The sequence below is a fragment of the Cyprinus carpio genome, chromosome A8 (assembly GCF_018340385.1).
Source record: "Cyprinus carpio isolate SPL01 chromosome A8, ASM1834038v1, whole genome shotgun sequence".
NCBI classification, from domain to species: Eukaryota; Metazoa; Chordata; class Actinopteri; order Cypriniformes; family Cyprinidae; genus Cyprinus; species Cyprinus carpio.
The window spans coordinates 5,545,385-5,556,718 of record NC_056579.1 but is presented as its reverse complement, the minus strand read 5'-3'; the positions used below and the strand labels follow the sequence as shown (position 1 = coordinate 5,556,718).

General features: G+C 37.6%; 1 pseudogene; it reads left to right on the top strand.

The window, feature by feature from the left end:
• Window positions 1-1,663: 1,663 nt before the first annotated feature.
• The window catches only part of LOC109071307, a 45,201-nt pseudogene continuing 35,530 nt past the window's right edge, over window positions 1,664-11,334 (top strand).

Below are 11,334 nucleotides of genomic sequence, written 5' to 3'. Positions count from 1 at the left end.
TGTGCTGAGCCCCCTCCTCTTCACTCTGCTGACCCACGACTGCACACCTTCACATAACTCCAACCTCTTTATTAAGTTTGCGGATGACACGACTGTGGTGGGTTTCATTAGCAACAGATATGAGATAAACAACAGGAGTGAGGTGAGGTGCCTGGCCGGGTGGTGCAGTGACAACAATCTCTCTCTGTACGTGGAGAAGATGAAGGAGATTATTGTTGACTTCAGGAGAGTGCACATTCAGCATGCTCCTCAACGGTGCAACTGTGGAGAGAGTGAGCAGCACCAAGTTCCTGGGTGTGCACATCTCAGAGGACCTCTCCTGGACCGACAACACCGCAGCACTGGCAAGAAATCACAGCAGTGTCTCTACTTCCTCCGCAAACTGAGAAGAGCCAGAGCCCCGGCCCCCATCATGTGCACCTTCTACAGAGGCACCATCGAGAGCATCCTGACTAGCTGCATCACTGTGTGGTATGGCGTCCTGCAACGCATAGTGAGAGCAGCTGAGAAGATTGTTGGTGTCTCCCTCCCCTCCCTCCAGGAAATTTATGGAACCCGTCTCACCTGTAAAGCCCTCTGCATCGCAGGTGATCCCACTCACCCATCACACAGCTTCTTCAGTCTGCTGCCATCAGTGAGGAGACTGCGGAGTCTCCAGGCCAGGACCAGCAGACTGAAGGACAGCTTCATTCATCAGGCTGTTAGGAAGCTGAACCCACCCCCCCCCACTGAATTCTGATCCTCAGTCCCCCCATCCCTCCCCCAGCTCCCATTAACACACTGGGACCTGCACCAGACACTTTGTACAGCATTGGTCTGCTCACTACCTCATTCAGCAGTTCCTGACCTCATTCAACTACCTCTTCTGTCAGTTTAAATAAAGAACTGCTCTCTGAGATTTTTTACATTTTAATTAGACTGAATAAGCTCTTTTGCACTACAATCATTATATCTGCACTGTTTACTTCACTGGTTTGCACTCAATCTGCCATGTGCCTTGTGCTGCTTTACTTATCTTTCTTTTTACATGACCTATTTGTATATTTGCATAGTTGTACTTTATATTTTATTATCTGTATTTAATGTTCTACTGTTAGTGTTATCTGTATGCACCAAGGGTCTGAGAGTAACGCAATTTCAATTCTCTGTATGTATGTAGTGTACATGTGGAAGAATTGACAATAAAGCAGACCTGACTTGACTTGACTTGAATATACAAAATAATGTTCTTTTAAGCAACATCATATGACCCCTTTAATGTCAAGCACACATTTGGATTTGTGCCGAATGAGACAGGTATGTTGTGTTGGATTTGCATTTTTGTAGTTCACATGGAGATGATAACTTGCACTTTTAAAACCGTTTTCAATAACAAGAACCATTGCGCAATTACTGCAAGCGCAACTAATAAAGAGCTACTGGCAGTGAGCCCTCAAGATGATCTGCTTTTTGGAGAGTAGACGGAGGAACACAAAACCCTGGCATGGAGGATCGCTGATGAATGCAAGTCGTGCTTAAGCTTTGCGTGTGTGAACTCAGGCTTTGGCATGGTGCGTGAACGTAAGCGCAGGAACACAGCTCCCTTGACGTGAACAACCGCTCCCTGCTGCTCTGCACATAACTCAGGCACTGCAGTGTATGTTACGTGTGAGAAAGCGCATCCACACACTCAGAACCTCAGCATGAATGGACACAGAGAAAGAATACCTGCATAAGAAACCACAATCACATAGCCTTGAGTCTTTTGTAAAGGTGATGTCGTGGAGAGGAACATGACGTAAAAGATGCTGCCGTCACAAGCGCGTGATGTTCCTCTAGAGCGGGAAGAGGACAGCAGCAGCACAGAACAGCCTTCTAGTCATTTCTGTGCCAGTGCAGAGGGGGGTTGGCGGCACTGCAGAGGAGCAAAAGGACTGATTATAAAACCTGTCTATGTCACAGAAAAAAACACTTCCTCTTGAGCAGCAGTGAGCTTGTGACGCAAATATGGAGAGTTCTAGACTACTGTGTGACGCATACGCCAGCCTAAATACAGGTAAATGCTCTGCAGTCTGATTCATGAGCGCGTGAGAGAGTGTATGAGAGTGAGAGAACATCCAGACAGCCAATCAGGAAGGAAGAGTCTACTATCATCACCACGACTCAAAACAACAACATTGCCGTTTGCCCATATTTGGACATGTTCTTATTCTGAGTGCATGGCAATAAAAAAGTACAACGTATAAATTTTTTTTTTTTACATTTATGAGTACCAAAGAAATTATGATTAATATTATTGAGCAATGAGTGAATATTTTATATTATGATAGCCAATCAGGTGTGTCAAAGTCAAACAGTAAATATTTTTAATTAATATATGTAAGTTAATTGTAAATTAAATGTAAATTTAACTATGTAAGTTAAATGTACGTATAATTACTTCAACATGGTGGGAAAATCACCACACGCACATTTGAACAATCTGTTCTTACTCTGACTTTTAAAAATACTTTTCTTTGTGTTATCAAAATACTTGTAAACATTTGTTAGACCTTGCACTAATTATTAACCCCAAGAAACAAATTGGCAACTGCAAAATAAATAAAGTGCCCAAACTATTTTTTTTTTTTCAGGCTCTTGACAAAAGCAAAAAAAAAAAAATAAATAAATAAATAAAAAATCCTAGCATTCCTTCTTTTATTTTTATTTTAATTTTTTAGCACCTTTATTAATTTGTTAGGCCTTGTAATTCTTAACACTGGAAAACAAAAGGAGCAAAATAATAAAATAATGAAAGGGCCAATATGTTTCTAGGCACTTATTAAATCCCAAAAAAAAAAAAACACACACACACAAAACAACACTGTTAAATTATTTCTGTTTTATGACAGAAAATGCAGTGGGACATGTTTGTCACCATAATTGTATATGATAGATAATGCACATTATAAAATGCAAACTATAAGTATACAGTATTCATCTCATGCTAAAATCTGAGGTGTGTTTAAAGCTTAAACACTGAACATATCCACATCTATGATTGTACTGAAACTTAACTATACTAAACTCACATGACTGCATGGCCTTTTGTGACTTACTACTCAGTATTTACCCCAGTAAACCAATCCAACACAGGGCTGGTTGTGCAGCACTCAGAGCTTAAAGAATAATGACACCACTGGCCAATGACAATTATGTGCATTTGGTGAACTACTGGCCTTGCTGCCATTACTGATACGATCACATGTGATAGATGACAAACCCCCTAACCCCAGCTTTCTGTGAAAGAAACCCTCGTCACCAGTCACATGCTCACACTCTATGACACATTCTGACTCTGAAGCCCTCTGGGTCACTAATTATCCCCATGACCTTTGACCTGAAGCTGGATATAGCCCACCTTCGTCATGCTGCAGTGAATACATTTTTTAAGTTGATTCGGTACTAAACAAAAAATTTACATAATTTACATACTAATAAATATTGTTGGACTTATGTATGTTTAAGAGCATTTTTGTTTTCAGAATCTTATTGTAATAACTTTTATTTGAATTATTAATAGGTTAAATTTAAGCCTATGCACTTTCTAGCAGTTTTCACATTATGGAAGCTAAAATGTGTTGCAAAATTGTTTTTATGTTAAGTATATTTTCAACACCATGAATCTTCAAAGCAGGCATATACACACCAAACAACCAAATCAAAGATTTACATTTTCATGCACTTGCCAGATGCTTTTATCCAAGGAGACTTGCATTGTATATTAAGGTAAACAGTTTATCATTTTACACATTTACTAGAAAACAAACCCAGAACTAAATAAAACGTTTTAATGTGCTTTCGCTTGCAATAAGGTGATGCAAATCTTGGCAAGAATATGGGAAGTTTACGTTGTGGATCCATAATTGGGCTATTGGGAATTATGAGTTGTTTTCATATCAGGGTTGACTGCTTGCCCACCCAGTCAGATCCATGGAAATACATATATTTGTTAAAATTTGTTAAAACATTAAACAATTTTAATGTTTAAATTCTTCACTAATTACTTTAAATTTGATTTCTATGTGCGGTATTCACTTTCAAAACTGCAGGGATATATCAATATCAATGAACAGGACAAAAATATAATTTGTCAAAATACAGTATGTGCGTTAAGCAATGTATATTCACAATATTAAATTAAAAGAAAAATATTTCAATTATTACTATTGAAATTATTTTATCGAATTAAATATTTGTATCAAAATATTATTAAAACACTTGCAATTATTTGTACAAGTAATGACTTGCAAATCTTGCAAGTCTCTCATTCACATGCTTGCTGTTTTTCTTACGGTGGTGCTTTCGAGTCACTGGTTACACATCTGCACTTCACTAATGATGCAGTGAAATTGTTCTGTAACCAGGCACATGCACTTGTGACCGCACGCTCTTTTACTGATCAGATAGCTATGATTTGTTAAAGCTGTTCCATTTACAACTGGCAATATATATGTGTCTCCTCAAAATACGATCTTCAATTCCTGCTCTAATAGGGGAGAAAGCACGTCATCACTAATCTCACTTCTTATAATGATGATGAATGTGCTTTGAGCCCCTTGATGCAGCGCTGATTATTCAGCTTATTTGTGGCAGTTTGCATGTCTGCTTGCTGTAGAGAGACGTTCATCTACAGTGGGTCGTATCTGTGGAAATGGGTGTTGCAGTGGCGCTGTGGTAAAATTGAAAATGTGTTGTTTAACAACCAGATGCATTTACACTTTTTTAGTTGCATCTGAAATGTGCCTCAAACCACCTGAAGTGTTTTGCGAGATGGGATTGCAATCTGCCTTGAAGTGCAGAGAGGTCTTACATGTTTGTAATGTGTATTTTCGCTTACATATGTGTATGCATTTCTATCTCTCTCTTCACACGTCACCACACCCCATCCATACATACACACACATCTACTAGCTGCAGCCATCCAACGTCTACACTTCAAACACAGGCTGCTATTGGATGCAGAGTGGGTGGGACCTGCTGCAGTGGTGGACAGGAGGGGGAGGGGTCGTGTGGGCTTCCCCACATGAGCAGGAGACATGCGGTGGGTCTCCCCTCCTCCCACACACAGCCACAACCCATGAAAATCAGCCCTCTGTCTCACATCTGCCATAAATGAAACATCCGTAGTGCTACACTAGCTACACATCTTATACTGTATTAGCCAAGAAGCTGCAAGTAACACTAACGACAAATCTTGGATATGTGCCATTTTTTGTCAAATCAACCCAATTTCCTTGTGGGATGAAGGAAGGAAGGAAGTAAGAAAGGAAAGTGTGAAGAAAGAAAGGAAGAAATAAACAAACACTTTAATGAAATAAACAAAAAATAAATATATATAGGAATAAAAAATAGAGTTCCAGATTTAGGGCACAAGGATTTTTAAGGCACCTCACAAAATCAAACAACCAAACAAACAAATAAATAAATAAAAAGATGTATGGGGACAATGGGTTTTTAGGCACTTAACAAAAATGTAATAATTAAAAAAATGAATAAATAAATATTAAAGGACAAGAATGATTTTTAATTTCTATTATTTATATTATTGCTTATCTTTGTTTTGTTTTGCTCTTTTGCACATTCAACATGCTGCAACTTAAGAAAACACAGTAAAAGCAACAGCAAATTAAGTAAACATCTTCAACAGTTTGACAACACGTGCTGCAAATACTCAAAATACTGAAACGGGCTGCAAATACTCACAAAACAACCAAATACAGAAACGCGTTGCAAGTAGCACAGACCACAACAGAACCTTTATGAAAATTAACCTCAAATTTAAACTTAAAAAACGTGGTTACTATAGTTAAACCAAGGTTAAACACAAATTAACCATGGTTTTGCTACACTAACCATAGTTTAACCATGATGTATAGTAAAACTGTGCTTGTGTTGTTGTTTCTGTATTTGGTTGTGTTGTCAGTATTTGTAGCACTTTTCTGTATTTGCAGAGCGTTTCTGTATTTGGTTGTGTTGTCAGTATTTGAAACACTTTTCTGTATTTGCAGAGCGTTTCCGTATTTGGTTGTGTTGTCAGTATTTGTAGCACTTTTCTGTATTTGCAGAGCGTTTCTGTATTTGGTTGTGTTGTCAGTATTTGTAGCACTTTTCTGTATTTGCAGAGCGTTTCCGTATTTGGTTGTGCTGTCAGTATTTGAAACACTTTTCTGTATTTGCAGAGCGTTTCCGTATTTGGTTGTGTTGTCAGTATTTGTAGCACTTTTCTGTATTTGCAGAGCGTTTCTGTATTTGGTTGTGTTGTCAGTATTTGTAGCACTTTTCTGTATTTGCAGAGCGTTTCTGTATTTGGTTGTGTTGTCAGTATTTGAAACACTTTTCTGTATTTGCAGAGCGTTTCTGTATTTGGTTGTGTTGTCAGTATTTGTAGCACTTTTCTGTATTTGCAGAGCGTTTCTGTATTTGGTTGTGTTGTCAGTATTTGAAACACTTTTCTGTATTTGCAGAGCGTTTCTGTATTTGGTTGTGTTGTCAGTATTTGAAACACTTTTCTGTATTTGCAGAGCGTTTCTGTATTTGGTTGTGTTGTCAGTATTTGAAGCACATGTATTGTCAAACTGATGAAGATGTTTTCTTAATTTGCATGTGTTTTTTCATTTGCAGTGCGTTGAGCTCTCTCAGTCACCTCACATTCGTACATTTTTTAGACTGGAAAACAAAATGAGCAATAATTAATTTACAAATTGTAGGTTATAGGCGCCATTTTCTGTCAAATTAGCCCAACTCCCTTGTGGAATGAGGTTACCACTGCATTAAAAATAGCAGAGTGATTCGATACACCCAGTTATGTATAGTTATGTTTGCGTGTAAGGCAACCTGGGCACCGACAGCTGTTAGCCGCGAGCACTAGCTAGTGTTACAGCCCACTGCGCTCTTACTCCGCATGGTCCACTTTAGAGGGAGACCTTACACCTTAGTGTAATGACAGCTGCCAGGGAACACTCTCAGGGGAGCGATGCATGTGTGTTTGGAGGGGTGATGGGTTCACATATCAAATCTATTTCACACTTGACCATGCTAGTTGTACATAAGACGACCAGCCCTGGTGGAAAAGCACCAGCAGTGATGGCTGTCAAATGCAGGGAATTCCTGCAGACTTTAATGCTGAATGACATTTAGGGCTGTTAATCCCGACATATCGAACACACATTATTCAAATGCGACAGGTGTTGCCATGGCGAGCCGAATTGAAGTGCGACTGTCAATCACACTGTCCTGTCCTGTGATATCAGCAGTAGCGCTGGCGATGACATTTGGTGGGGGAGGGGACAGGGAAATGGGCATGCAGGAAGGAAAGAAGGGGGGTAATTAGGTAGAGAAAAAGGATTGTTTAATAATACATGATCCACGCTGGTCTAAAGCAAACACTATTACACAGCTAACATTATGTCTGTGATGCTAAAGTAGATTACAGATTTTATTCCAAACAGATGTGACTGATGTTCAGCGTGTTAAAGAGATGAGAATAAGGCATGGTAATTGTCTCACAAATGGATAGCAGTTAAGATGAAGTGGGCAAATGTTTGGAATCGCTTATGATTGCTGAGACAGCTAGTGTCTACTTCGTCTGACATTCCTACACACAAAAAATGTAGAAGAAACCTGGGAATAAATCAGCATGCACATCTCTAGCTATCTTCCCTGTTAAACCTTTGCCTAAACAAACATTTAATATTGCTCAAACAATATTAAAGGTGCTGTATGCAATTTATTGTCATTAATTGTAACATTTTGCAAACAAAAAACACACAGCTTCTCTCCAAAACCCCACCCTCTAAAGAAATACTGGCAAAGCCGACACTAAAGGTGACAGTAAAGATGATGTTACAAAAGATTTGTATGTCAAATAAATGGTTTCGATTCAACAACAACAACAAAAAATCTTTAAAAAATGCATCACAGTTTCCACAATAATAAAAGCTTCTTGAGCAGCAAATCAGCATTTTAGAAAGATTTCTGAACGTTAATGTGACACTGAAGACTGGAGTAATGATGCTGAAAATTCAGCTTTGCATCGCAGGAATAAATTATTATTATTATTATTTTTTTAAATATTCAATTAGAAAACTGTAATAATATTTTACAATATTATTGTCTTAACTGTATTTTTGATCAAATAAATACAGCTTTGATGAGCATAAAAGTTTTGAGGGGTAGTGAATATATATAAAACTATCAAACGTAATAATAAAATAAAACAAAGTTTTGTTATGAAATGGCCACTTTACATTTAATTAATTAACAGAACTTTGGTTGTTCAGCATGTTTTCTGTCAGGTCTACTTTTCCTCTTGTAAAGGTTTCCTCTGACATTATTTTGACTGCACAGATTATTGTATAAAAGCTTTAGCATCGTTTTAGCATCCACGCACACAGTTTGGCTTACCATTTTTCTCATTGAATATACTGTTTTAATTGGAAATGCTTCAAATTACAAACATAAAATAGGTTGCAAATAGAAATTCATGTTGACTTTAACCTCTAAAACTAACTGTACTGTTTTCCTAGTACAAAGAACTTTCTGAATATCTCAAAAAGATAACATAATTCCTCCAGAAGTGACTCATTTAAAGGCTGATTTGTCACAGTAACACCCGTGATTAATGTTTTTCAGAAACATGCAGTTCTGACTAACACAACGGACTTCCAATAACAATAACACAACTAGAACCAGCTGCTCAGTTCCTCGATATCAAAGTGTAAACCAGGAAAGTGTTTTCCACATCGCTTCCAGCTCCATTCATGGCAAGTCTTCCAGGCGATGTCATTATTTCACACTGAAAACAGACTAAGAATAACACAGCTAACAAGAGATCTCAAAGGATCCTTATATGGCCAAAGTGAACAGGGCCTTATGCTAGACCCGACATTAGACTCTCAGCGCAGGGGGCCTGTGCACCAGAACAACTCAAATCAGGGACCGCAAGCCTGTGACTGGGGGAATGCGACGCTGGAATGTGAAGATCGGGAACTTGGCGTGAGGGACAAGTGAAGCCTTCTGTCTTAGATAAAATCATGTGTGACTCCAGGCTGTCCTGTGATTCCATTGTGAGGTCGGATGATTACAGAATAGCTGTCACAGAAACGCTGGAGTCCCATGCGGATTATTTTTGCAAATACTGATTTAGAGATCACTGCTCTGTCCACGTCAATGCTGTATACTGTTACTGTAGCAAGTGTCGACAGCTTCTAAAATGTTAGTATGAAGCCAGATAGGTTTAGCAAACTAATTATAGAATTAAAGATCAAATATGTGTTGAACTAAGAACCTACTAAGAACCTCAGCAAACTCAGGAATCCAAAATACAGATACTTTAAGATAGAAAAGGAAGAAACTTTAATTAAAAAATATTTTAAAATACCAGTAGGATTGGTTCCATTTTAGAACCCCTTCTGAATTTCCAAGAACTTTGGATTTGTAAAGACACACAAATTTTGAAATAAAAAAATCATGTGTAACAGTATATTTGATTCATGCATCAGGTCTTAAAGTGACAGCAGTCTATTCCTGCTGCTGTCTGTGCTATCAATGTTAATCATAGAACAAAAGAAAAAGAAAAATCACTCACTGATCTTGACTGAATAACTTTTGTAAGAATTGATTCATCTTGTTAGATCTTCACCAGAACTGTAATATCTAGATCTGTGCTCAATTCCAAATATTTTAATAAGTCATTGAGTTATTCACTATTTCAATTTGTTCATTCTGCTGATTCATTCAGGAATTAAGTAAATGGCTTTCTTTATGAATTGGCCACTGAATCACTGAATCAACTGATTTGTTCAATATGTGGATTCATTCCGTAATTGTGTTGCTTGGAGATGCACAACAGTTCTGCTGTGGTTTTAATAGGTAATATTTGTGGCAGTAAAACTGAGTAAAAAGAGACAATATAATATAACACAATATTAACTTCGTATTTACTGAACGGTTGTATAAAATCACATTTGCACTCATGCTATTCGGGACAAAAACAGCACTCATGTGATATTGCTCTTGCTGCTCATGTGATCGATATAAATATGAGACAAGAACTCGTACAGCGGCATTTTTTCAATACCTTGAATTTCAGGGGCACATAACTACATTTATGGACTAAATAGTTGTTGCCCTGCATCATGTTTGTCAACAGTCAACTGAATGGAATGTAAGATGACTTGCAGTTTTGGGGTGGGGCAGGTCCGTTAATTGCGTCAAAATATTTTAATTGCATTATTTTTCCATAAATAATTAATTATAAATAAATGTGTTAAACTGACAGCCCTACTATATTTTTAAATTTCTACAAGGCAGCCCTGCTGCAACTATACCATGAACTTCAGTGTTATCTTGTACTGATAAGACGTAATCAAACGCCTGGAATGTAAACATGTGCATGTTCTTCTCCTTTGCTGGCGTCAGAGGGGGCTGGATCATTCCAGTCTAATTTGTGTCGAGATGCTGTTGGTTTGTTAGCGCCCGCATGAGGCTAATCCTGCACTGACAGAACTCTGGAGGTGTCATCTCTCAGTTTCCATAGCAACGTGACTCCTAACACCTGCCTGGGTGTCTCCGGTGCAGTATGGGCCATCCCTGCGGATCACGTGACCAGTGATTCTCATTAGCCACTGTCCACCTGATTTCTCGGCATGGCACTTTGGATTCACCGTAGCCTGCCAAAACAATTACAGCTGTGCATCATGGTAGTGTCCAAAAAATATTTTCTGTGTTTTTTGTGATCATACTGTGCAGTGTTATGTTAATATTATTTATATACTATTATAGTTTTCATTAATATTTTTAATTGACATTCATTTTTATATTTTCAGTTTTATTTCATTTAAGGTGAGACACTGAAGGTGAATAGGGTAAAAAAAAAAAACTAATAGTTATCACCTTACTTACCAAGTTGATTGATTACATTGATAATTGCAAACAGTTTTTGTATTACAAGTTTTCTAAAATGTTATGTTTAAATATGCAAATGAGTCATTATTTGATGAAATATGTGCTAATTTGCATACATTTATAGTACAAAAATCTGAACACTGGATGAAGTCAGTTTCAAAATTCTTGTTGAATTTTTTTGATATATTAGAGTCAAATGTTTTTACAGAGGGAATTCTGGGTATCTCTTTTTGTCAGAAAATACTTTGAACAGCTAGAAAACAATATATTTTCACAATTTTGGGGGAATAAAATGTTGTATATGATCAAGAAAATGATATATGAACAAATGTAAAAACCTCTGTAAAAACCTTCAGAATATAGACAGGAATAAAAATGTAAAGTTTGGTGTGTACTGTAAGTGCTACT